Below are 27,158 nucleotides of genomic sequence, written 5' to 3' on the forward strand. Positions count from 1 at the left end.
AAGCCCATCAGTCTGTCACATCACCCCCATGCATATCAGGGAAACTGTCTGAGCCTCAAGTTATGCAGCAGTCTCTTATGCTGTTTGAAGACTCTGCTGCCAGGGTTTCCCAAGGGCATCCACCTAGCCCTTCCCCAGGGGTGGAAGAGATAGAATGCACTAACGCACAACCACTTATGTTTCTTGATGATGAGGACATGGGAATACCACCTCAGCACGTCTCTGATGATGACGAAACACAGGTGCCAACTGCTGCGTCTTTCTGCAGTGTGCAGACTGAACAGGAGGTCAGGGATCAAGACTGGGTGGAAGACGATTCAGGGGACGATGAGGACCTAGACCCCACATGGAATGAAGGTCGTGCCACTGACTTTCACAGTTCAAAGGAAGAGGCAGTGGTGAGACCGAGCCAACAGCGTAGCAAAAGACAAAGAGGGAGCAGTGGGCAAAAGCAGAACACCCGCCGCCAAGAGACTCCGCCTGCTACTGACCGCCGCCATCTGGGACCGAGCACCCCAAAGGCAGCTTCAAGGAGTTCCCTGGCATGGCACTTCTTCAAACAATGTGCTGACGACAAGACCCGAGTGGTTTGCACGCTGTGCCATCAGAGCCTGAAGCGAGGCATTAACGTTCTGAACCATAGCACAACCTGCATGACCAGGCACCTGCATGCAAAGCATGAACTGCAGTGGAGTAAACACCTTAAAAACAAGGAAGTCACTCAGGCTCCCCCTGCTACCTCTTCTGCTGCTGCTGCCTCGGCCTCTTCTGCTGCTGCCTCTGCCTCTTCCTCCGCCTCTGGAGGAACGTTGGCATCTGCCGCCCAGCAAACATGGGATGTACCACCAACACCACCACCTGCGTCACCAAGCATCTCAACCATGTCACACGGCAGCGTTCAGCTCTCCATCTCACAAACATTTGAGAGAAAGCGTAAATTCCCACCTAGCCACCCTCGATCCCTGGCCCTAAATGCCAGCATTTCTAAACTACTGGCCTATGAAATGCTGTCATTTAGGCTGGTGGACACAGACAGCTTCAAACAGCTCATGTCGCTTGCTGTCCCACAGTATGTTGTTCCCAGCCGGCACTACTTCTCCAAGAGAGCCGTGCCTTCCATGCACAACCAAGTATCCGATAAAATCAAGTGTGCACTGCGCAACGCCATCTGTGGCAAGGTCCACCTAACCACAGATACGTGGACCAGTAAGCACGGCCAGGGACGCTATATCTCCCTAACTGCACACTGGGTAAATGTAGTGGTGGCTGGGCCCCAGGCGGAGAGCTGTTTGGCGCACGTCCTTCCGCCGCTAAGGATCGCAGGGCAACATTCTTTGCCTCCTGTCTCCTCCTCCTCCTACTCAGCTTCCTCCTCCTCTTCTTCCACCTGCTCATCCAGTCAGCCACACACCTTCACCACCAACTTTAGCACAGCCCGGGGTAAACGTCAGCAGGCCGTTCTGAAACTCATATGTTTGGGGGACAGGCCCCACACCGCACAGGAGTTGTGGCATGGTATAGAACAACAGACCGACGAGTGGTTGCTGCCGGTGAGCCTCAAGCCTGGCCTGGTGGTGTGCGATAATGGGCGAAATCTCGTTGCAGCTCTGGGACTAGCCGGTTTGACGCACATCCCTTGCCTGGCGCATGTGCTGAATTTGGTGGTGCAGAAGTTCATTCACAACTACCCCGACATGTCAGAGCTGCTGCATAAAGTGCGGGCCGTCTGTTCGCGCTTCCGGTGTTCACATCCTGCCGCTGCTCGCCTGTCTGCGCTACAGCGTAACTTCGGCCTTCTCGCTCACCGCCTCATATGCGACGTGCCCACCAGGTGGAACTCCACCTTGCACATGCTGGACAGACTGTGCGAGCAGCAGAAGGCCATAGTGGAGTTTCAGCTGCAGCTCGCACAGGTCAGTCGCACTGCGGATCAGCCCCACTTCACCACCAATGACTGGGCCTCCATGCGAGACCTGTGTGCCCTGTTGCGCTGTTTCGAGTACTCCACCAACATGGCCAGTGGCGATGACGCCGTTATCAGCGTTACAATACCACTTATATGTCTCCTTGAGAAAACACTTAGGGCGATGATGGAAGAGGAGGTGGCCCAGGAGGAGGAGGAGGAAGAGGGGTAATTTTTAGCACTTTCAGGCCAGTCTCTTCGAAGTGACTCAGAGGGAGGTTTTTTGCAACACCAGAGGCCAGGTACAAATGTGGCCAGACAGGGCCCACTACTGGAGGACGAGGAAGACGAGGATGAGGAGGAGGTGGAGGAGGATGAGGATGAAGCAGGTTCACAGCGGGCTGGCACCCAACGCAGCTCGGGCCCATCACTGGTGCGTGGCTGGCGGGAAACGCAGGACGATGAAGATACGCCTCCCACAGAGGACAGCTTGTCCTTACCTCTGGGCAGCCTGGCACACATGAGCGACTACATGCTGCAGTGCCTGCGCAACGACAGCAGAGTTGCCCACATTTTAACGTGTGCGGACTACTGGGTTGCCACCCTGCTGGATCCACGGTACAAAGACAATGTGCCCACCTTACTTCATGCACTGGAGCGTGATAGTAAGATGCACGAGTACAAGTGCACGTTGGTAGACGCGCTACTGAGAGCATTCCCAAATGTCACAGGGGAACAAGTGGAAGCCCAAGGCAAAGGCAGAGGAGGAGCAAGAGGTCGCCAACGCAGCTGTGTCACGGCCAGCTCCTCTTAGGGCAGGGTTAGCATGGCAGAGATGTGGAAAAGTTTTGTCACCACGCCACAGCTAACTGCACCACCACCTGATACGGAACGTGTTAGCAGGAGGCAACATTTCAATAACATCGTGGAACAGTACCTGTGCACACCCCTCCACGTACTGACTGATGGTTCGGCCCCATTCAACTTCTGGGTCTCCAAATTGTCCACGTGGCCAGAGCTAGCCTTTTATGCCTTGGAGGTGCTGGCCTGCCCGGCGGCCAGCGTTTTGTCTGAACGTGTATTCAGCACGGCAGGCGGCGTCATTACAGACAAACGCAGCCGCCTGTCTACAGCCAATGTGGACAAGCTGACGTTCATAAAAATGAACCAGGCATGGATCCCACAGGACCTGTCCATCCCTTGTGCAGATTAGACATTAACTACCTCCCCTTAACAATATATTATTGTACTCCAGGGCACTTCCTCATTCAATCCTATTTTTATTTTCATTTTACCATTATATTGCGGGGCAACCCAAAGTTGAATGAACCTCTCCTCTGTCTAGGTGCCGGGGCCTAAAAATATCTGACAGTGGCCTGTTCCAGTGGTGGGTGACATGAAGCATGATTCTCTGCTAGGATATGAAGACTGATTCTCTGCTGACATGAAGCCTGAATCTCTGTTATGGGACCTCTCTCCTCTGTCTGGGTGCCAGGGCCTAAAAATATCTGACAGTGGGCTGTTCCAGTGGTGGGTGACGTGAAGCCTGTTTCTCTGCTATGACATGAAGACTGATTCTCTGCTATGGGACCTCTCTCCTCTGTCTGGGTGCCGGGGCCTAAATATGTGACAGTGGCCTGTTCCAGTGGTGGGTGACATGAAGCATGATTCTCTGCTATGATATGAAGACTGATTCTCTGCTGACATGAAGCCAGATTCTCTGTTATGGGACCTCTCTCCTCTGTCTGGGTGCCGGGGCCTAAAAATATCTGACAGTGGGCTGTTCCAGTGGTGGGTGACGTGAAGCCTGATTCTCTGCTATGACATGAAGCCTGAATCTCTGCTATGGGACCTCTCTCCTCTGTCTGGGTGCCGGGGCCTAAATATGTGACAGTGGCCTGTTCCAGTGGTGGGTGACATGAAGCATGATTCTCTGCTATGATATGAAGACTGATTCTCTGCTGACTTGAAGCCAGATTCTCTGTTACGGGACCTCTCTCCTCTGCCTGGGTGCCTGGGCCTAAATATGTGACAGTGGCCTGTTCCAGTGGTGGGTGACGTGAAGCCTGATTCTCTGCTATGACATGAAGACTGATTCTCTGCTGACATGAAGCCTGAAGCTCTGTTATGGGACCTCTCTCCTCTGTCTGGGTGCCGGGGCCTAAAAATATCTGACAGTGGCCTGTTCCAGTGTTGGGTGACGTGAAGCCTGATTCTCTGATATGACATGAAGACTGATTCTCTGCTGACATGAAGCCTGAATCTCTGATATGGGACCTCTCTCCTCTGTCTGGGTGCCGGGGCCTAAAAATATCTGACAGTGGCCTGTTCCAGTGGTGGGTGACGTGAAGCCTGATTCTCTGCTATGACATGAAGACTGATTCTCTGCTGACATGAAGCCTGAATCTTTGTTATGGGACCTCTCTCCTCTGCCTGGGTGCCTGGGCCTAAATATGTGACAGTGGCCTGTTCCAGTGGTGGGTGACGTGAAGCCTGATTCTCTGCTACGACATGAAGACTGATTCTCTGCTGACATGAAGCCTGAATCTCTGTTATGGGACCTCTCTCCTCTGCCTGGGTGCCTGGGCCTAAATATGTGACAGTGGCCTGTTCCAGTGGTGGGTGACGTGAAGCCTGATTCTCTGCTATGACATGAAGACTGATTCTCTGCTGACATGAAGCCTGAATCTCTGTTATGGGACCTCTCTCCTCTGTCTGGGTGCCGGGGCCTAAAAATATCTGACAGTGGCCTGTTCCAGTGTCTGGTGACGTGAAGCCTGATTCTCTGCTATGACATGAAGACTGATTCTCTGCTGACATGAAGCCTGAATCTCTGTTATGGGACCTCTCTCCTCTGCCTGGGTGCCGGGGCCTAAATATGTGACAGTGGCCTGTTCCAGTGGTGGGTGACGTGAAGCCTGATTCTCTGCTATGACATGAAGACTGATTCTCTGCTGACATGAAGCCTGAATCTCTGTTATGGGAACTCTTTTTTATTATAAAATTACAAAACGTTACATAAATAATTACAAGTACAGACATACAAAACTTAAACATAGACAGCATTCCAGCTGCCCCAGCCACATTCACACACACATTCATACCTACACATAAAACTACAAACCTACAATCTACAATAAATAACCTACAATAAATAACCTAAAATAAATAAAACTTACCTTGCCGGTTCGGCCGAAATAACCTAACCCAAAGAAATTGAAATAAAACACAGAATAAAATCAAACTCAAACGAAAATATGGCTACTTCGCCGTAAGTCAACTCCAGGCAACTTGCCCCTAAGCAAAGAAAATATATTTTTTTTATTATTATTATATATATATATATATATTTTTTTTTTTATATATATAAACAACACTACAAACTACAAACTTACCCTAACCTAACCTGTCCCTAGCCATTCCCTATCCTAAACTAAAACTAAAACCCCCAGGACTGACCTCCGCCTCATGTCCTCTGCATGTCCGCATAGTCCGAGGCCAGCCCTACCTCCACCACCCACACCCAGCCCTCGCCCCATGTCCTCCCATGTCCGCGTAGTCCAGGACTGGATGTAGGCCTCCCCACACTTTGTAAGTGTCCCCCCCCTCACCCTAACCCACCCAACCTAACTAACTAACCCCCGCTTACCCTATCCTTCAACATAATATACACAATATATACAATATACCATACAATAAACATTACTACAACTTTTTCACACATAACCACTCCCGAAGGACCAAGTTCAGCCTTTGCAAGCCTTTCAAAAACCATACACTTTATCCAAAACAAAAATCTAGGGTGAGAGTATCAGCCCACCACCAGGAAGAGTACTACTAGGCTATGGTACACTAAAAGCAAAACCTCTCCAGAGGAGAGAGGCCCTGCTGGTACCCAGTCTTTCGTACTCGAGAGAACGTACCTTCACCAGGTCTCCCAGAATGTTCCTACACACCTCATCCACTGGGAGGACTTTCTGCCTTGTTGAAACTAAACACTGTGCGTTCCACGTGTAGTACCTAACCACTATGCTAACTAAAAAACATGTGCACAGGTCCCTTCTGCCCAGGTCTCTGAGCACTCCATAGGCCCACTCCGCATAGGAGAGGCTGGCTAGCCTAGGCCAGCCAATGGAAGCTCCCACCCGTTTGTACACCTCTGTATTAAAGGGACACTGGAGCAGGAAGCGCTCCATACTTTCCAGTATGGAGCCGCACTCCTCCCGGGGACAACCCCTTTCATCAGAGTTCCTGTACTTCAGATTGTCCCTTACATACAGCCTCCCGTGAAAGCAGCGCCAAGCCAAGTCCCAAAACTTCAAGGGGATCCTTGCAGAATTTAGCAACTGTAACCCCTTGTCTAGATCCCGGCTTGGGCAATCCTTGAGGGCCAGGGGCTTCTGGAAGTGGGACAACAAGACCCTCTCGTCAAGGGACCTCCTTGACAGAGTCCTGATTTCCCCTACCTCCAAACCCCACCGGCGGATTACCTTCAGAATCGGGGTGACGTAAGCCGGAAGATATCCGTGAGGCGTACGCAAGTCCTTCACTTGCCCTCCTGTCTCCCATTCCTGGAAGAAAGGCCGAAACCACCCCCGGCAGGAGACTACCCACGGAGAAGCCCTCTCCATCCAGAGGTTCGCCAGATTTACTTTAACAAATGTGTTTACAAGAAACACCACGGGGTTGACCATAGATAACCCCCCTAGTCTCCTCGTGCGATAAGTCACCTCCCTCTTGTTCAGGTTCAGTCTATTCCCCCATAAGAGCTGGAAGAACAGACTGTATACCCGAGTCCAGAGAGGCTCTGGCAAGATACACACACTGCCCAAATAGATAAGCAGAGGGAGCAGGAAAGCCTTGATCAGGTGCACCCTTTCCCTGAGGGTCAAAGACCAGCCCTTCCACTGGTCGACCTTCTGAGCGGCGATCTTAAGCCTGTCGTCCCAATTTTGAGTGGGATAATCCCCATGACCGAAATGGATGCCTAGGACTTTGGCTGACGACTGGGGCCCTGGGAGGGTGTCGGGGAGATCAAAAGCTGGATCACCCCCTCCCAGCCAGAGACTCTCACACTTATCCCGGTTGATCATGGACCCGGATGCTTCCGAGTAGCGATCCACCTCAGACATCACATATTCCGCCTCCCCTTTCGAGGACACGAAAATGGTGACATCGTCGGCGTACGCTACTGACCTCAGAGTGGCTTCTGGCGCCGCCGGATCCATCCCGACTCCCGCCAATGGTCCACGATTGACCCTCTTAAGAAAGGGATCAATCGCGAACACATATAAAAGCGGGCTCAAAGGACAACCCTGGCGAACGCCAGACCCAACCTCAAAAGGGCAGCCAGACCAACCGTTCACAAGCGGGAAACTCTCCGCCCCCGCATACAAGATCTTTAACCAATCGACAAACCCCCCCGGCAGGCCATACTTCAGAAGGACCGACCAGAGGTACTCATGGTTCACACGATCAAATGCCTTTGCTTGATCTAAGGACAGCATGTACCCCCTCCAGTGGCCTGCTCTACTCTGTTCCACTGCCTCTCGGACACCGAGCACAGCACTAAAAGTGCTGCGGCCTGGAACCGAGCAATGCTGAGCCACCGAAAGGAGTTGAGGCGCAAATTTCACCAGCCTGTTAAACAGTATCTTGGCCAGAATCTTTCTGTCCGTATTGAGAAGTGCTATGGGACGCCAGTTCTCAATACGGCTCGGATCTTTACCCTTTGATAGGAGGATCAGGGCTGACCTCCTCATTGACTGAGGCAGAGTGCCCGAGGATAGACACTCATTGAATACCTCAGTCAAGAGGGGACATAAAGAGTCCTTAAAGGTCTTATAAAACTCGGATGTTAAGCCATCCGGGCCTGGCGACTTCTTCAGAGCTAACCCTTCCACCGCCAGGATAACTTCCTCCTTCCTGATCTCTTCTACCAAAACGCCAAAAGAGAGGTGAGCTTCTGACTCAGGGGTGATTTCAGCCAGGAAAGCCGACATCTTGTCCCGATCCAGATCCCTCTTTCCCAAGAGGCACGAGTAAAAGGATCTGACGACTTCCAGGATCCCTGATCTGGACCTGTTCAGAGATCCCGTACTATCAACCAGTCCTGTTATTAACTTACTCTTCACCGACATCTTACAGTTTCGGTAGGGGTCGGGCGAGCGGTACTTCCCGAAGTCCCTCTCAAAAACTAAAGATGTGTGCCTATCATACTGGCACCTCTTGAGCAAAGATTTCACCCTGGAGATATCCTCGCGGCTACCTCCAGTCGAGACCAGATCTTCGAGTTTCCTCCTCAGACCCTGATACAGGCGGTACCTGTCCAGGGACCTGAGGCTCGAGAGCTGGCGGAAGAACTTTGCGGCCCGGTCTTTGAATACCTCCCACCACTCTGACTTAGTGTCACAGAGATCCAGCAAAGCTACCTGACTCTGAAGAAAGTCCTCAAAGGATTGTCTTACCTCTGCTTCCTCCAGGACTCCCGCATTCAGCTTCCAGTAACCTCTTCCCATTTGGGGGGATTCTGAAATATTCAGAGAGAACATAATCAGACAGTGGTCAGAGAATTCTACCTCCACAACCCTTAAGGGCGAGAAAGTAGCCTCCTCCTTCAAAAAAAACCTGTCTATTCTAGACCTAATCCTATCTCCTCTATAGAAAGTGAAACCCCCGTGGTCTGGGGTGTGCCTAATGTGGACATCCACCAGACAAGCCTCACTAGCTATGCTATTTAAAGCTATACTATCATAAGCCAGCGGGTTTCTGGTGCCTCCCCTATCTTGGGACCTTATGATGGTGTTAAAGTCCCCACCAAAGACCACTTGCCGGCTTGTAAAAAGGAAAGGCTTGATCCTCATAAAGAGACATTTCCTGTCCCACCTGGACTGGGGCCCATAGATATTGATCAGGCGCAGTTCCTGTCCCCTCATGAGGATATCCAAGATGAAACACCTCCCCATTTCCAGCTCAACCACCCGTCGGCATTCTACCGGTACGGTGAAAAGAACCGCCACTCCGCTATACGACTCAGCCGCAAGAGACCAGAAGGAGGGCCCAGATCTCCACTCCCTCTTCGCCTTGTGGACTTCTGCCAAGTTTGACAGTCTGGTCTCCTGCAAAAATAAAACATCAGCTTCAACTCGGCTGAAAAATTCAAAGGCTGTGTAGCGAGCCGCATCAGATTTAACGCTGGCGACATTAATGGTCGCCAGTGTCAGCTGAGTGGGTACCGCCATACTTGGTGTTTAAGCTGAATGTCCTCCTTCCTTCCCGACCCTCTTACCCCTCCCGGGGCTATCCTCTAAGGCGGCGCGTCCTCTTTTGAGAGAGACGGTGGTGTCCATTCCATCTGTCACCACCGCTCCCTCTTGCGTACCGCCCCTGTCTTTCTCAGTTCCAGGAATCAGATTTGCCTCCTCTTCTGGGGACCTTACATCCACACCAGAGAGGGGCACGGGGCCTCCTGGAAGCCCTCCCACCTTCGCCCCCGGTACCCCACTTCTTACCTCCTCCCCAGATGAAGAGGAGGCGGAGGTCTCATCCAAAGTGAGATACCGGTTGGAGAGCTCAAGAGGGGAGCCAGTTACGCCTTCCCTGGCTACTTTGGTCGGGCTCTTTTTTTTTGAGAACCGTTTCCGTCTATTGATATTAGACCCAGTCTCACTACCCTCTGCACTTTCGTAGTGTGAAGACTGGGTCTCATCGGCCCGGTCTAGTCTCCTGATCTCCGCACTTAGCTCCCTGTCCTCTAGGGTCTCCGAACTACGGGAGCCCGCCACTTGGGGAGGGGCAGACATCACCCCATTTTGGTGGGGCTCCTTCTGTTCCCTCTCCGCCTGGCGCCTCTCCCTCCGCCTCTGCCGGGACGGACCGCTCTTGGTCTTCACCGACCCCTTAACTCGACTGTCTCCGCCAGCACCCGCCTCAGCCGAAGAGACCTCCCGGCCCACTCCTGCGTGAGCTCGGGCCGCATTGACCTCTGAGAGGGGACAGCGACTAAATGGGTGTCCGAGCACACCACACAAGTTGCACCTAATCTCCACACAAGATGCGGCAAGGTGACCTGTCCCTCCACACAACGCGCACTTCTGCACTTGGCAGCTGGCGCTGAAGTGTGAAGGGCTGCCACACTTGTGACAGAGCTTAGGCTGCCCCCTGTAGAAAACGAGGATCCTATCCCGGCCGATGAAGGCAGAGGATGGAATGTGGGAAACCGTGCTTCCTAGACATTTCAACTTCACATTGAAAGTCCAGGCTCCCGACCAAATGCCAAATTCGTCCAGGTTTTTGGATGGTACACCCTGGACGTCCCCATACCTACTTAGCCACGTCAGAATATCAACGCAAGAAAGTGATTTGTTACGGGTTAAAACGGTCACCTTCTTGACGTTGTTCTGCCGGGTTATCGCCTGAGCGAAAAAACCCTTCCAATCCGGTAAGTTCTTCACCAGCTCATATCCAGACCAGAAAAGCTCTAGGCCCTCCGGCCGGGCAAAGCTGATGTCGAACTCCCTGGAACCATAGGGATGTATCAGGGCGAAGATGTCAGCCACCCTGAAACCCATCTCAAGCAGGAGCTCCACCACCCTTTTTCTCGTAGGGCAGGCATCATTGCTTCTCCACTTGAGACAGACTACATTCCGTCTGGTCCCAGGGCCGGTTGTGGGCAGGGACCAGGTGGTCTCGCCCCCCCTTTCCTCTCGGAAAGCTCGCAGGCCATGCCTGTTTATCCATAAGGATAGGTCCACCTTCTCACCCTCTACTGTCATTGAGCTCTCCCCCTTTTTGAGGGCCTCCAGGAGCCGCCGCTGTAAGTCACCAACCGCGACTCCTGGGAATGAGGAAGCCAACGAGGATAGCCCCTCCCCCCCACGGCCGCAGCCACACTGGCATAACTTCTGCCAGGTGTTACGGCCGCAGGAGGGGCAACCGAACCGGCCCCCCCCACTACACTAGTACCAGATGCCACGCCGGACCCCTCCGGAGGGCGGACACCAGGAGCCGCAGCCGCCGCTTTCTCAACGACAGTCCGCTGTCTCCCAGCATCCACCCCACCTTTGGGACCCGATGCGGCACCCCCACCAACACCCCTACCAGCACCCTGCTTACACACACCCTGTCTCCCTGCTGGGACAGCTGGTGCAACTGGTGTCGCCATATCACTTCTAGAATCATTAACTTTATTAGCCCTATTATTATTTACACTGCCACTGCCACTGGCCAAGCCACTCCCCTCCCCTGCTGCCCTTAGGATCTGGGCATGAGCAACCGCACTCCTCCCCTCCCCAGCACTTAATTCAGCGCTGGAGGAGGAGGCAGAGACAGGGGGGGCATGCCCAGTGGCAATGTACATGGCCATATACTCTGGCGCAATGCACCCCTCTTTCACTTTCCTTACAGAGGACCGGAGCGCTGCAGGCTGATCCTTTCCAGCAGCTCCGGCCCCTGGTTCCTCAATGCGCAGGCGCTTGTTTACTGCGCCTGCGCAATTACTCACAGCTCCGGGCGTGCATCCGGAAGCCCGGCCGGGCACCCCCCCAGCCACGCCCACATGCGCGCCGATAGGAGGACGCCCAGACACACCCCCGGACACACCCCCGGCCACGCCTCCAGCCGCGCTCTCTGCTGCATCCCCTGATCCCCGCCGCACTTTTGCAGGTGCAGGCGGAGACTCAGGGCTATTACCATTTTGAGTGGGAGGGACGGCGATCCCGTCACACCGCCCCAGCACCACCCCACATACCGGAACGGCAGGCAGAGCAGTAGCCAGAGCGGTGGGCGGGGCCACCTCTTTCACAGGAGCTGACTCCGGCAACGGACCACCCCCCCCTCCCACTGGGGAGTGGCCATCAGTACCGGAGGCTCCCACTTGAGCTAAGATTTTGCCGCTTCCTCCATCACCCATGTCAGCAATCGGCGCCATCTTGGAATGGATGTTACTTGCTACAGGCAGTGAATTGGGGACACTAACCTGCGGAGCACCTGGCACAGACTTTTCAGCCTGCACCAAGCGCTCCGCAGGAACATAGATGAAATGTGTCTCCACTGCCTGCTGTTTTTCCTTCTTCTTGTTTTTCTTCTTTTTTTTTTTTTCCTTGCCGGTTTCTTCCAACAGCTCATCGCCGAAAACAAAGTTCTGCAACTGGACAGGGGATTCCAGCCGACGAATCTCCTCCATCAGCCCTCCTCCTCCGCCCTCCTCTTCACTGAAGGCCTCTGCGGCCGACGATAATTCTCCCTCGGACGAGGGCAACCCTGCTTGTTGCGCCGGGATATTGCAATCACCTGGCACAGACCACTGCGAGTCAGGAGGGGCTGGCGCGGGCTCCGGCCGGACCGACCGACAAGTGACAGACGCGGACACCACGCCAGGTATGCGGCTATCCTTGTCTTCACTGTCGCTGTTTGCGCTCTGCTCTCTCCTTTTCTCCTCCATCTCCAGGAATCTCTCCTCATTTAGGAGTTTTTCCCTAAAAGGTCCACTTTCATTCAGAAGCCTTTCCCTTCTTTCCTGTGCCTCTTTTACCTCCTTCTTGAGCACCTTAATTTTTTCAGAAATAGGAGCCCTTTTCTTACTATTCGTGACATTAGCCTTTGCCCTAAGCATTTTCAGCTCCTGGCTCAGGCTCTTGAGGTGCCGCCCCAGCTCCTTGAATTCATGGAGGTGGTACGCCACGCGGGAGCTGTAGGTTTGGGTAGCCTCTTTCTCCCTCCGGGACCCCCAACCTACCTGGGACGACACCTCCTGATCCTCTGCTTGTGACTTCAGGTCTTCAGGGGGGACTCGGCTGCCACTACCGCGTCCTTATGTGGTTGCCCCCTCGCTGCCATCACTCCTGGCCGGTCTCTGTAGCTCCTTACTCCCCTCCGACCCAAGCCGGGGAGCAGGAGTGTTCCTCTGGGAAGCCATGGCCTCAGGACCCCACCAGCTCCCTAGGGAGAGGCAGGGCCTGGGCTGGGGAGAGATGTTGAGGAACTCCCCGCAAGTCTGGAACTCCTCCTGGGGAGCAGGTGTTAAGAAACTCCCCAGAGAGGCCTGTGCTTGGAAGTTGTGGAGAGCTCTGAATCACACAACCTCTTACAGCAGCTGCAGACACCAGACACACCCAAGCCTGAATCTCTGTTATGGGACCTCTCTCCTCTGTCTGGGTGCCGGGGCCTAAAAATATCTGACAGTGGGCTGTTCCAGTGGTGGGTGACGTGAAGCCTGATTCTCTGCTATGACATAAAGACTGATTCTCTGCTGACATGAAGCCTGAATCTCTGTTATGGGACCTCTCTCCTCTGCCTGGGTGCCTGGGCCTAAATATATGACAATGGACTGTTACAGTGGTGGGTGACGTGAAGCCTGATTCTCTGCTATGACATGCAGACTGATTCTCTGCTGACATGAAGCCAGATTCTCTGTTACGGGACCTCTCTCCTCTGCCTGGGTGCCGGGGCCTAAATATCTGACAATGGACTGTTCCAGTGTTGGGTGACGTAAAGCATGATTCTCTGCTATGACATGCAGACTGATTCTCTGCTGACATGAAGCCAGATTCTCTGTTATGGGACCTCTCTCCTCTGCCTGGGTGCCTGGCCTAAATATATGACAATGGACTGTTACAGTGGTGGGTGACGTGAAGCCTGATTCTCTGCTATGACATGCAGACTGATTCTCTGCTGACATGAGGCCAGATTCTCTGTGACGGGACCTCTCTCCTCTGTCTGGGTGCCGGGGCGTAAATATATGACAATGGACTGTTACAGTAGTGGGTGACGTGAAGCCAGATTCTCTGCTATGGCATGAAGACTGATTCTCTGCTGACGTGAAGCCAGATTCTCTGCTATGGGACCTCTCTCCAATTGATATTGGTTAATTTTTATTTATTTTATTTTTGACCTGTCACTTACCAGTAGGAGGAGCTCCCGGCCGGACCTTTCACTTACCAGTAGGTAAGTATAATGGTTCTACAAATTGCTAATTAACCATGGCAACCGGGACTGCAGTAGCGTCCTGTTTGCCATGGTTACCGATCGGAGCCCCAGCGATTAAACTGGGACTCCGATCGGTACACTCCGGTGCCACCAATGATAGGGGGGAGATTTTAATTAGGAGGGGGAGGGAGGGGAGAAGGCCCACTGGCCACCAACGAGTTAACTACATGGGAAGGGAGGGGGGGGGCCCACTGCCCACCAACGAGTTAACTACAGGGGAGGGAGGGGGGCCGGCCGCACTGGCCACCAATGAGTTAACTACAGGGTGGGGGGCCCACTGGCCACCAATGAGTCAACTACAGGGGAGGGCCCGCACTGGCCACCAATGAGTTAACTACAGGGGAGGGGGGGGGCGGCCGCACTGGCCACCAATGTGTTAACTACAGGGGGGGGGGGGTGCCAGGCAGCAGGGAGCAGTCATGTACACAGTTCTGTTAGTATATTCTAACCTGAAGCGTCCCCATCACCATGGGAACGCCTCTGTGTTAGAATATACTGTCGGATTTGAGTTTTCACGAAGTGAAAACTCATCTCTGAAAAAGCTTTTATGCAGACGGATCTTCGGATCCGTCTGTATAAAAACTAACCTACGGCCACGGATCACGGACACGGATACCAATCTTGTGTGTATCCGTGTTCTTTCACGGACCCATTGACTTGAATGGGTCCGTGAACCGTTGGCTGTGAAAAAAATAGGACAGGTCATATTTTTTTCACGGCCAGGAAACACGGATCACGGATGCAGCTGCAAAACGGTGCATTTTCCGTTTTTTCCACGGACCCATTGAAAGTCAATGGGTCCGCGAAAAAAAACGGAAAGCGGCACAACGGCCACGGGTGCACACAACGATCGTGTGCAGGAGGCCTTACTGCCAATCTTTTTTGAGATAACCACTACCCTAGAATTTTTGGTGGTCATCTCAAAGAGATATCACTGTAGTTAGCATCTTATAAAATAAAATGAAATGAAAAACCTTATTAGTGAGTCATTTGGCTGTATGACTATGGATGGATCTATGACAGGTTCTAATACATAATGAACAAAACCTGAAATACAGGCAGATCTGCTTATCCATATTCATTCTATATAATAACTTAATTATGGGTTTACATTTATTAGTTCAGAAACTCCCCCCTAATAGTTATTACGTTTTATTGTCTCTCGCTAACTTTTAGCTAATACTTCAGGGCTATAGACCATGCCAAGAACAATGGAAGCTTATGTAAGACTATATACTGTGTATTGTAGATGTACAGTAGCCCTGAGTGTGGCCCTGAGGACCCAGAGCAAAACATGGCAGTGGCATTGGCTCTGATGATGATATGTCATGGTGTACTCCCTCAGGCCATCCCTCCCTGGGGTTGGTGCAGTAAAGGAGGGGCACCCTATATTCCCTTAGGGCATTCCCTATAGCTAGGCCAAGGGCTGGGTTGCGCTTGATGTTAAATGTCTGTGTGGGTGCAATGCTTGTAATGAAAATGCAATGAGAATCAAAGACCAGGGCAGATGGAAAGTAACAAGAGTCTCTCTTTAATGTGCATCAAATAGAAGTTGCAGTACATCCAACAATTATCTGTACACAGTACAAATTCCACCCAGATGTCCAAGCATGAGCTAAACAAGTAGTTGGAAACAATAGTCCTCAGATTTCTCTTTCTCTTGTTACAGTCTCTGGTATTGGGATCTCTCGCTAGCAACTGAAATCTGTCACAATTGGGATGGCGTGTGATTCCAATAATATGACCGGCCAAATTGTATCTGAAGTGTGCACGGTGTCTTAACTAGTTATCCCTGAGAATGCTGTACACTGATCATCTTGCTGACTAAAATGTAGCTCTTGAATATACCAATCTGGGGTACAATCAGGTGTCCTAACTTGTTTCCCCAAAGTAGCAGCAAAGTCTGTAATGCTCTATACTGGTTACCTTGCTGACTTTAACACTGTAGCCATGAGAATTCTCCAATTATTCTCTCTCTGATGGTAGCAGAGGACACAAAGATTAGTCTCCAGAAGCAGTAAATCTGAATGCCCGAGAAGAGCACATGCTGTTTGCTCCTGCTTCCTCCATAAACATCCTCACACTGCCTACTCCTAGCACAACTAGAATCTTCTCCTGGAACTAGGGGGAGGGGCCAGCCCACACCCTAAGCTCCAAAGAAGGCTGGGGCAGGATAGTTAACTCTGGCCATGGAATGATAAACAGCAAAAGCATATATATATCAGTCAATGGCTGCCGATATAATTTGTAACTAGAGATGAGCGAATCAAAGTTGACGAAGTGGAATTCGATCCGAATTTCAGGAAAAATTTAATTTGCACCGAATTTCCTCGCGATTCGTGGTAAAGACTTCCATTACTGATAATACAACCATCTGCATCCGTTATGAAAGGATCCAGTTGTATTATCTTTAACATATCTTTAACATTGCCAAGACTGATCTGTCATTAACTCCATTGAAAGTCAAAGGGGGACAGATACGTTTTCTATTATGGCAGATTGTGGCAGCGAAAACGGATCCGTCCCCATTGACTTGCTCTGGGGTAATGCCTGATCCGTCTTGTATCCGCATCCCAGGACGGAAAGCAAAATACAACATGTCGCGGTTTGCTCTCCAGTCTGGGAATGTAACTTAACGGAACGGAATGTATTTTGGAGCACTCCGTTTCGTTCTGTTTGTCCCCATTGACAATGAATGGGAAAAAAACTGAAGCGTTTTTTCTGGTATTGAGCCCCTATGACGGAACTCAATACCGGAAAACTTAAACGCTAGTGTGAAAGTAAAATAAAATAAAGTCTCTGTTAGAAATACTTGTCCTCTCAGGCGCTGCAAATCTAAAGACAATGTGGGAAAAGTCCGCTGTATGAAGATATATAGAAAGATTGCGCTGCCGGAGAGAAATCTTTTCTGTGAATAAAATTTCCTTTTATAGATCTTCAACTAATGTGATCACATGCCCACCTCACAATCCGTCACTGGTATGGAAATCTGTAATGTAATGAAAAAGCGCACTATGGTGTAGCAGGTTCCAGGCACTTAACGCACCATGTGAATAGTTTATACTCACAGGATTTCTTATTAGTGAATGCGTGTAGAAAACTGTATGGTGTCTTCAAATAGGACTCTGAGAACTTCACTGGTAAGATGCATGGAAAAATTCCCGGCGAAGTCCTCACAGACAACTGGGCAAATGGAGCAGGCAAGGATCAGAACGCTTCGGTATGAGAAATCCCAAATACAGATCCGACAGATGGAACACTTCTACACCTGGATGGCAATAAACCACAGCTTCCAAGAGGAGATTGCACGTAGGACAGATGCGCACCAAAGGGTCAGATAAAAATCATTTAATAAAGACAAAAATTACAGCTAAAAAACATATATTAAAACTCTCTGTGATGCCCGACCCGGGTTTCGCCGTGATGCTTCGTCTGGGGCGTTGATTAATAATTGAATTCCACAGAGTTTAAATTAGCAGGAGAACCTCCCCTATACCACGTCATAGACACATCCACAAAAATACCAGGTAAGAACAAATACATACAAACAGATAAAAATAGATCAAGAATGGTAAAATGTGATAAAAACCTGATTAACTAGTGGCGAATGTGTTAAAATAAGCAAGCATTAACGTCACATTCAATATTTAACCCTTGAGGCTGAATGGTTCCCAAAAGGAACATCCATTCCACCTCTTTTTTATTTATTAAGGAAATAAAATCCCCTCCACGGGTAGGTATATGCACCAGTTCTAATCCAAAAAATCGCAAGCCTCTAGGATTTTTATTGTGATAAATTTTGAAATGTAACGAGACACTATGGGTCTTGAGACCTTTTTTAATATTACGTATGTGCTCCTGCACCCGAGTCTTTAGACTCCGTGTAGTCCTACCGACATATTGGAGGCCACAAGGGCACTCCAAAAGATAAATTGCGCCAACATTGTTGCAGGAAAATTGGCCCCTAATTTTCAGGGTGGTATCCTTTGTTTTATTGGTTGTGATTGTGTCCACAAACCTTTCTCGGTCTTTTAGGATACGGTTTTTGCAAGGTAAGCAAAAGCCGCACCATGTGAACCTGCATTTATGCGTGCTGACGCGTTTTTTACTAGTAGTGAGACTGGCACTACGGACCAATTTATTGGTAAGATTGTCTGCTCTTTTGAAGACTACAGGAGGCCTAACTGGCAAATCTTTACTAAGTACAGGATCATTCTGGAGGATATGCCAATTTTTACGGATCATATTTTTGATACAGCCCATCTTGCTGTTGTATTGGGTCAAGAATGTGTATCTAAAATCCTTCTTATATTCTTTACTATTATTGGTTGTCTGTGATGTAATATCAGTGCGTTTTTGTTCTATTTCATCCTTGCAGTGATCTAAAAATTCATTTTCATATCCTTTTTCCAGGAATCTATTTTTGACCATCTGCCCTTGTTCTCTATAATCTTCTAACTTACTACAATTTTTTGAGATACGTTAGAATTGGTTTTTAGGGATGTTTTTGAGCCATGATGGATGGTGACAACTGTTGAGCTCAATATACGTATTCACATCAACCTTTTTAAAGAAGGTCTTAGTTCTGAGTCTACCATCTTCCACAAATACAACCAAATCAAGGAAATCTACAGAATTGGCACTAATACAACTGGTGAATTTTAGATTAAAATTATTTACGTTAATGCCCACTAAAAACGTATCCAGACCCTCCCTCTCACCTAACCAGATGAGAAGGCAGTCGTCTATATACCTTCGCCACACTAATAACTGTCCCCCTCCCAAATCTTTTTTGAGGATCTGGTCAATGTTCTCCCTCTCCCACATTGTCATAAAAAGATTGGCGAGGCTTGGGGCGAATTTCGCCCCCATCGCCACGCCAGAATGCTGAAGATAAAAATTGCCAGTTAGGCCTCCTGTAGTCTTCAAAAGAGCAGACAATCTTACCAATAAATTGGTCCATAGTGCCAGTCTCGCTACTAGTAAAAAACGCGTCAGCACGCATAAAGGCAGGTTCACATGGTGCGGCTTTTGCTTACCTTGCAAAAACCGTATCCTAAAAGACCGAGAAAGGTTTGTGGACACAATCACAACCAATAAAACAAAGGTTACCACCCTGAAAATTAGGGGCCAATTTTCCTGCAACAATGTTGGCGTAATTTATCTTTTGGAGTGCCCTTGTGGCCTCCAATATGTCGGTAGGACTACACGGAGTCTAAAGACTCGGGTGCAGGAGCACATACGTAATATTAAAAAAGGTCTCGAGACCCATAGTGTCTCGTTACATTTCAAAATTTATCACAATAAAAATCCTAGAGGCTTGCGATTTTTTGGATTAGAACTGGTGCATATACCTACCCGTGGAGGGGATTTTATTTCCTTAATAAATAAAAAAGAGGTGGAATGGATGTTCCTTTTGGGAACCATTCAGCCTCAAGGGTTAAATATTGAATGTGACGTTAATGCTTGCTTATTTTAACACATTCGCCACTAGTTAATCAGGTTTTTATCACATTTTACCATTCTTGATCTATTTTTATCTGTTTGTATGTATTTGTTCTTACCTGGTATTTTTGTGGATGTGTCTATGACGTGGTATAGGGGAGGTTCTCCTGCTAATTTAAACTCTGTGGAATTCAATTATTAATCAACGCCCCAGACGAAGCATCACGGCGAAACCCGGGTCGGGCATCACAGAGAGTTTTAATATATGTTTTTTAGCTGTAATTTTTGTCTTTATTAAATGATTTTTATCTGACCCTTTGGTGCGCATCTGTCCTACGTGCAATCTCCTCTTGGAAGCTGTGGTTTATTGCCATCCAGGTGTAGAAGTGTTCCATCTGTCGGATCTGTATTTGGGATTTCTCATACCGAAGCGTCCTGATCCTTGCCTGCTCCATTTGCCCAGCTGTCTGTGAGGACTTCGCCGGGAATTTTTCCATGCATCTTAACAGTGAAGTTCTCAGAGTCCTATTTGAAGACACCATACAGTTTTCTACACGCATTCACTAATCAGAAATCCTGTGAGTATAAACTATTCACATGGTGCGTTAAGTGCCTGGAACCTGCTACACCATAGTGCGCTTTTTCATTACATTACAGATTTCCATACCAGTGACGGATAGTGAGGTGGGCATGTGATCACATTAGTTGAAGATCTATAAAAGGAAATTTTATTCACAGAAAAGATTTCTCTCCGGCAGCGCAATCTTTCTATATATCTTCAGCTAGTGTGAAAGTACCCTTATCTATTGTAAAGCCTTTTGTGGCGTGTACTAGCAGAAAAATAAAAAATATATTTGCCACTCAGCGGTGCAGTTATCTGTTCTAAAGCCTTTTGTGGCGTTTATTAGTGGAAAAAGAAAAATATATATTTGCCGCTCAGCGGTGCAGTTATCTGTTGTTAAGCCTTTTGTGGTGTGTATTAGTGGAAAAAGAAAAAAATATTTGCCGCTCAGGGTGCAGTTATATGTTCTAAAGCCTTTTGTGGCATGTATTAGTGGAAAAAGAAAAAATATATTTGCGGCTCAGCGGTGCAGTTATCTGTTGTAAAGCCTTTTGTGGCGTCTATTAGTGGAAAAAGAAAATATATATTTGCCGCTCAGTTGTGCAGTTATCTGTTCTAAAGCCTTTTGTGTGGCGTGTATTAGCGGAAAAAGAAAAAATATATTTTCCGCTCAGCGGTGCAGGTATCTGTTCTAAACCTTTTGTGGCATGTATTAGTGGAAAAAAAAGGGCTTATTACAGACTTTTTTGGGGTGTTTTAATTAACTTTTTATTTTTTTCGTTTGATCTAACAGTATGTCAGACAGAGAAATGCAGGCCCTGCACAGGGTAGTGGCAGAGGCGTAAATGTTTCTGGTGAAGGCAGAGGTCGCAGCAGAGTAAGGGGCCGTGGCAGCAGGGGTCACTTTAAGAGGCCTGAGCTCCCAGTGTCAGCTAGCAGTTGTGGCGTGACCAGCAACCCAGCGTTTCTTGAATGGTTGACTCGATCTTCGACTTCGTAAGAAGTGACATCAGACACCCGCTACCAAAAGTCAGTGGGTTCGTCAGACACAACCCTTAGTTGGCATGGCCCGAGAGCAGGCCCTGTGCCCTCACCTGTCCTCAACCTGCCTTTGTCCTTTTCTGTTCCCAGAGCCAGAGAAGTATTGTATGCTGTGGGCTCAGCTTCACTATACAGTGAGGACGAGCTACTAGAAGACAGTCAGCAGCTCCTGGCTAGTGATGTCGCGAACATAAAATTTTCAGTTCGCGAACAGCGAACGCGAACTTCCGCAAATGTTCGCGAACTGGCGAACCGGGCGAACCGCCATAGACTTCAATAGACAGGCGAATTTTAAAACCCACAGGGACTCTTTCTGGCCACAATAGTGATGAGAAAGTTGTTTCAAGGGGTCTAACACCTGGACTGTGGCATGCCGGAGGGGGATCTATGGCAAAACTCCCATGGAAAATTACGTAGTGGACGCAGAGTCGGGTTTTAATCCATAAAGGGCATAAATCAACTAACATTCCTAAATTGTTTGGAATAACGTGCTTTAAAACATCCAGTGTGTGTATACGATCAGGTATGATGTTGTATCGATCAGGTAGTGTAAGGGTTACGCCCGCATCACAGACATTGACAGACCAAACTCCCCTTTTAATGCACCGCAAACAGTTCATTTGCACAACCGCAAACTCCCCATTTGCACAAGGTTGGATACCAAGCTAGCCACGTCCCGGTGATGTCATTGAAGGTTTCTTCCTCCACCCAGCCACGTACAACACCAAGGGTCCCCGAAAGGTCAATTGAATTGATTTTTCGAACGGGGAGATGGTTAAAAAAACGCTGGCTCCCTCCCCTTTGTTTTTATCCACGGTGACTGCGTCTGCGCCGTGCAATTTACTGTCACACCCGATATGAGTGGTATTTTCTGTAGTACTATTCTCATCAGTTTAATCCCTCTAACGTCCCCGACTCCCCAATCTGGGGGCCATTTATTAAACAGATTTTTCGGACGGGGAGATGGTTAAAAAAACGCTGGCTCCCTCCACTCTGTTTTAATCCACGGTGACTGCGTCTGCGCCGTGCAATTTACTGTCACACCCGATATGAGTGGTATTTTCTGTAGTACTATTCTCATCAGTTTAATCCCTCTAACGTCCCCAATCTGGGTGCCATTTATTTAATAGATTTTTCGAACGGGGAGATGGTTAAAAAAACGCTGGCTCCCTCCACTCTGTTTTAAACCACGGTGACTGCATCTGCGCCGTGCAATTTACTGTCACACCCGATATGAGTGGTATTTTCTGTAGTACTATTCTCATCAGTTTAATCCCTCTAACATCCCCAATCTGGGGGCCATTTATTAAATAGATTTTTTGAACGGGGAGATGGTTAAAAAAACGCTGGCTCCCTCCACCGATATGAGTGGTATTTTCTGTAGTATTATTCTCATCAGTTTAATCCCTGTTACGTCCCATATCAGGAATTGCCTTTTATGAAAAAAAATTTAGGCCGGGTACCTTCGACTGCCTTCACAGTGACAGACCAAACTCTCATACACTAAACTGAATTGATTTCAGGAACCGGGAGATGGAAAAAGCAGCTTGGTCGGTCCTCTTACTCCCAAATTGGGGCACTGCGCGTATCAGTGGTTGGCACTGGCAGTGGGCACACTACAGTCAGTGGAAGAGGGCCTGACACACACTGGCAGCAGGCAAGCAACTGAAATTACACTAAAGTGTAAAAATTAAATGCCTTATTTATCGGCAAGCTACTGTGCCACCCGGTATGAGTGGTTGGCACTGGCAGTGGGCACACTACAGTCAGTGGAAGAGGGCCTGACACACTGACTGGCAGCAGGCAAGCAACTGAATTTAGACTACTGTCTAAAAATTAAATGCCTTATTTATCGGCAAGCTACTGTGCCACCCGGTATCAGTGGTTGGCACTGGCAGTGGGCACACTACAGTCAGTGGAAGCGGGCCTGACACACACTGGCAGCAGGCAAGCAACTGAAATTACACTAAAGTGTAAAAATTAAATGCCTTATTTATCGACAAGCTACTGTGCCACCCGGTATCAGTGGTTGGCACTGGCAGTGGGCACACTACAGTCAGTGGAAGCGGGCCTGACACACACTGGCAGCAGGCAAGCAACTGAATTTAGACTACTGTCTAAAAATTAAATGCCTTATTTATCGGCAAGCTACTGTGCCACCCGGTATCAGTGGTTGGCACTGGCAGTGGGCACACTACAGTCAGTAGAAGCGGGCCTGACACACACTGGCAGCAGGCAAGCAACTGAAATTACACTAAAGTGTAAAAATTAAATGCCTTATTTATCGGCAAGCTACTGTGCCACCCGGTATGAGTGGTTGGCACTGGCAGTGGGCACACTACAGTCAGTGGAAGAGGGCCTGACACACTGACTGGCAGCAGGCAAGCAACTGAATTTAGACTACTGTCTAAAAATTAAATGCCTTATTTATCGGCAAGCTACTGTGCCACCCGGTATCAGTGGTTGGCACTGGCAGTGGGCACACTACAGTCAGTGGAAGCGGGCCTGACACACACTGGCAGCAGGCAAGCAACTGAATTTAGACTACTGTCTAAAAATTAAATGCCTTATTTATCGGCAAGCTACTGTGCCACCCGGTATCAGTGGTTGGCACTGGCAGTGGGCACACTACAGTCAGTTGAAGTCGGCCTGACACACACTAGCAGCAGGCAAGCAGCTGAAATTACACTAAAGTGTAAAAATTAAATGCCTTTTTTATGCAAAGTCCTGTGCCAGCCGGTATGAGTGGTGGGCACTGGCAGTGGGCACACTACAGTCAGTGGAAGTCAGCCTGACACACACTGGCAGGCAACTAACCTTAGATTAAAGTGTAAAAATTAAGTGCCTATTTTTTAAGCAAAGTCCTGTGCCACTCGGTATGACAGGGGTGGGCACTGGCAGTGGGCACACTACAGTCAGTTGAAGTCGGCCTGACACACACTAGCAGCAGGCAAGCAGCTGAAATTACACTAAAGTGTAAAAATTAAATGCCTTTTTTATGCAAAGTCCTGTGCCAGCCGGTATGAGTGGTGGGCACTGGCAGTGGGCACACTACAGTCAGTGGAAGTCAGCCTGACACACACTGGCAGGCAACTAACCTTAGATTAAAGTGTAAAAATTAAGTGCCTATTTTTTAAGCAAAGTCCTGTGCCACTCGGTATGACAGGGGTGTGCACTGGCAGTGGGCACACTACAGTCAGTTGAAGTCGGCCTGACACACACTAGCAGCAGGCAAGCAGCTGAAATTACATTAAAGTGTAAAAATTAAATGCCTTTTTTAAGCAAAGTCCTGTGCCAGCCGGTATGAGTGGTGGGCACTGGCAGTGGGCACACTACAGTCAGTGGAAGTCAGCCTGACACACACTGGCAGGCAACTAACCTTAGATTAAAGTGTAAAAATTAAGTGCCTATTTTTTAAGCAAAGTCCTGTGCCACTCGGTATGACAGGGGTGGGCACTGGCAGTGGGCACACTACAGTCAGTTGAAGTCGGCCTGACACACACTAGCAGCAGGCAAGCAGCTGAAATTACATTAAAGTGTAAAAATTAAATGCCTTTTTTAAGCAAAGTCCTGTGCCAGCCGGTATGAGTGGTGGGCACTGGCAGTGGGCACACTACAGTCAGTGGAAGTCAGCCTGACACACACTGGCAGGCAACTAACCTTAGATTAAAGTGTAAAAATTAAGTGCCTATTTTTTAAGCAAAGTCCTGTGCCACTCGGGATGACAGGGGTGGGCACTGGCAGTGGGCACACTACAGTCAGTTGAAGTCGGCCTGACACACACTGGCAGGCAACTAACCTTAGATTAAAGTGTAAAAATGAAGTGCCTTTTTTTTAAGCAAAGTCCTGTGCCACACGGGATGACAGGGGTGGGCACTGGCAGTGGGCACACTACAGTCAGTTGAAGTCGGCCTGACACACACTAGCAGCAGGCAAGCAGCTGAAATTACACTAAAGTGTAAAAATTAAATGCCTTTTTTATGCAAAGTCCTGTGCCAGCCGGTATGAGTGGTGGGCACTGGCAGTGGGCACACTACAGTCAGTGGAAGAGGGCCTGACACACTGACTGGCAGCAGGCAAGCAACTGAATTTAGACTACTGTCTAAAAATTAAATGCCTTATTTATCGGCAAGCTACTGTGCCACCCGGTATCAGTGGTTGGCACTGGCAGTGGGCACACTACAGTCAGTGGAAGCGGGCCTGACACACACTGGCAGCAGGCAAGCAACTGAATTTAGACTACTGTCTAAAAATTAAATGCCTTATTTATCGGCAAGCTACTGTGCCACCCGGTATCAGTGGTTGGCACTGGCAGTGGGCACACTACAGTCAGTTGAAGTCGGCCTGACACACACTAGCAGCAGGCAAGCAGCTGAAATTACACTAAAGTGTAAAAATTAAATGCCTTTTTTATGCAAAGTCCTGTGCCAGCCGGTATGAGTGGTGGGCACTGGCAGTGGGCACACTACAGTCAGTGGAAGTCAGCCTGACACACACTGGCAGGCAACTAACCTTAGATTAAAGTGTAAAAATTAAGTGCCTATTTTTTAAGCAAAGTCCTGTGCCACTCGGTATGACAGGGGTGGGCACTGGCAGTGGGCACACTACAGTCAGTTGAAGTCGGCCTGACACACACTAGCAGCAGGCAAGCAGCTGAAATTACATTAAAGTGTAAAAATTAAATGCCTTTTTTAAGCAAAGTCCTGTGCCAGCCGGTATGAGTGGTGGGCACTGGCAGTGGGCACACTACAGTCAGTGGAAGTCAGCCTGACACACACTGGCAGGCAACTAACCTTAGATTAAAGTGTAAAAATTAAGTGCCTATTTTTTAAGCAAAGTCCTGTGCCACTCGGTATGACAGGGGTGGGCACTGGCAGTGGGCACACTACAGTCAGTTGAAGTCGGCCTGACACACACTAGCAGCAGGCAAGCAGCTGAAATTACATTAAAGTGTAAAAATTAAATGCCTTTTTTAAGCAAAGTCCTGTGCCAGCCGGTATGAGTGGTGGGCACTGGCAGTGGGCACACTACAGTCAGTGGAAGTCAGCCTGACACACACTGGCAGGCAACTAACCTTAGATTAAAGTGTAAAAATTAAGTGCCTATTTTTTAAGCAAAGTCCTGTGCCACTCGGGATGACAGGGGTGGGCACTGGCAGTGGGCACACTACAGTCAGTTGAAGTCGGCCTGACACACACTGGCAGGCAACTAACCTTAGATTAAAGTGTAAAAATGAAGTGCCTTTTTTTTAAGCAAAGTCCTGTGCCACACGGGATGACAGGGGTGGGCACTGGCAGTGGGCACACTACAGTCAGTTGAAGTCGGCCTGACACACACTAGCAGCAGGCAAGCAGCTGAAATTACACTAAAGTGTAAAAATTAAATGCCTTTTTTATGCAAAGTCCTGTGCCAGCCGGTATGAGTGGTGGGCACTGGCAGTGGGCACACTACAGTCAGTGGAAGTCAGCCTGACACACACTGGCAGGCAACTAACCTTAGATTAAAGTGTAAAAATTAAGTGCCTTTTTTTAAGCAAAGTCCTGTGCCACACGGAATGACAGGGGTGAGCACTGGCAGTGGGCACACTACAGTCTGTGGGCCTGCAGCTCCTCACACACAGGCAGGCCAGGCAACTGCAATATGTATATAAAGGAAAAAAAAAAAGCAGACTAATGTTGCAGCCCTAAAAAGGGCTTTTTGGGGTGCTGTCAGGACGCTGTCCTTACAGCAGAGATCAGATGAGTCTTTCAGGACTGGAGTGGACACTGAATTCACTAGCCTAGCTATCGATTTCCCAATTAAATCAGCAGCAGTTACAGTCTCCCTCCTCTCACTAAGACTGCAGCTTCAGAATGAATCTAAAATGGATGCTGTGCAGGAGGTGGGAGGGTCTGGGAGGGAGGGTATGCTGCTGATTGGCTGGAATGTGTCTGCTGACTGTGAGGTACAGGGTCAAAGTTTGCTCAATGATGATGTATAGGGGGCGGACCGAACATCGCATGTGTTCGCCCGGCAGAGGCGAACGCGAACAAGCTATGTTCGCCGGGAACTGTTCGCCGTCGGATAGTTCGGGCCATCTCTACTCCTGGCCCGCCAAGATGTGGAAGAGACATCCGCCGCTTCCTCCACTAGGGGGGCAAGTAGTGATGAGGGGAGTGGCGTGGGAGCTAGTGTTGCGGGCGGTCAGGCTCCTGACCCAAAAACGGTTGAGGAGGACATCAG

Source organism: Bufo bufo, chromosome 1, assembly GCF_905171765.1.
Source record: "Bufo bufo chromosome 1, aBufBuf1.1, whole genome shotgun sequence".
Lineage (NCBI taxonomy): Eukaryota > Metazoa > Chordata > Amphibia > Anura > Bufonidae > Bufo > Bufo bufo.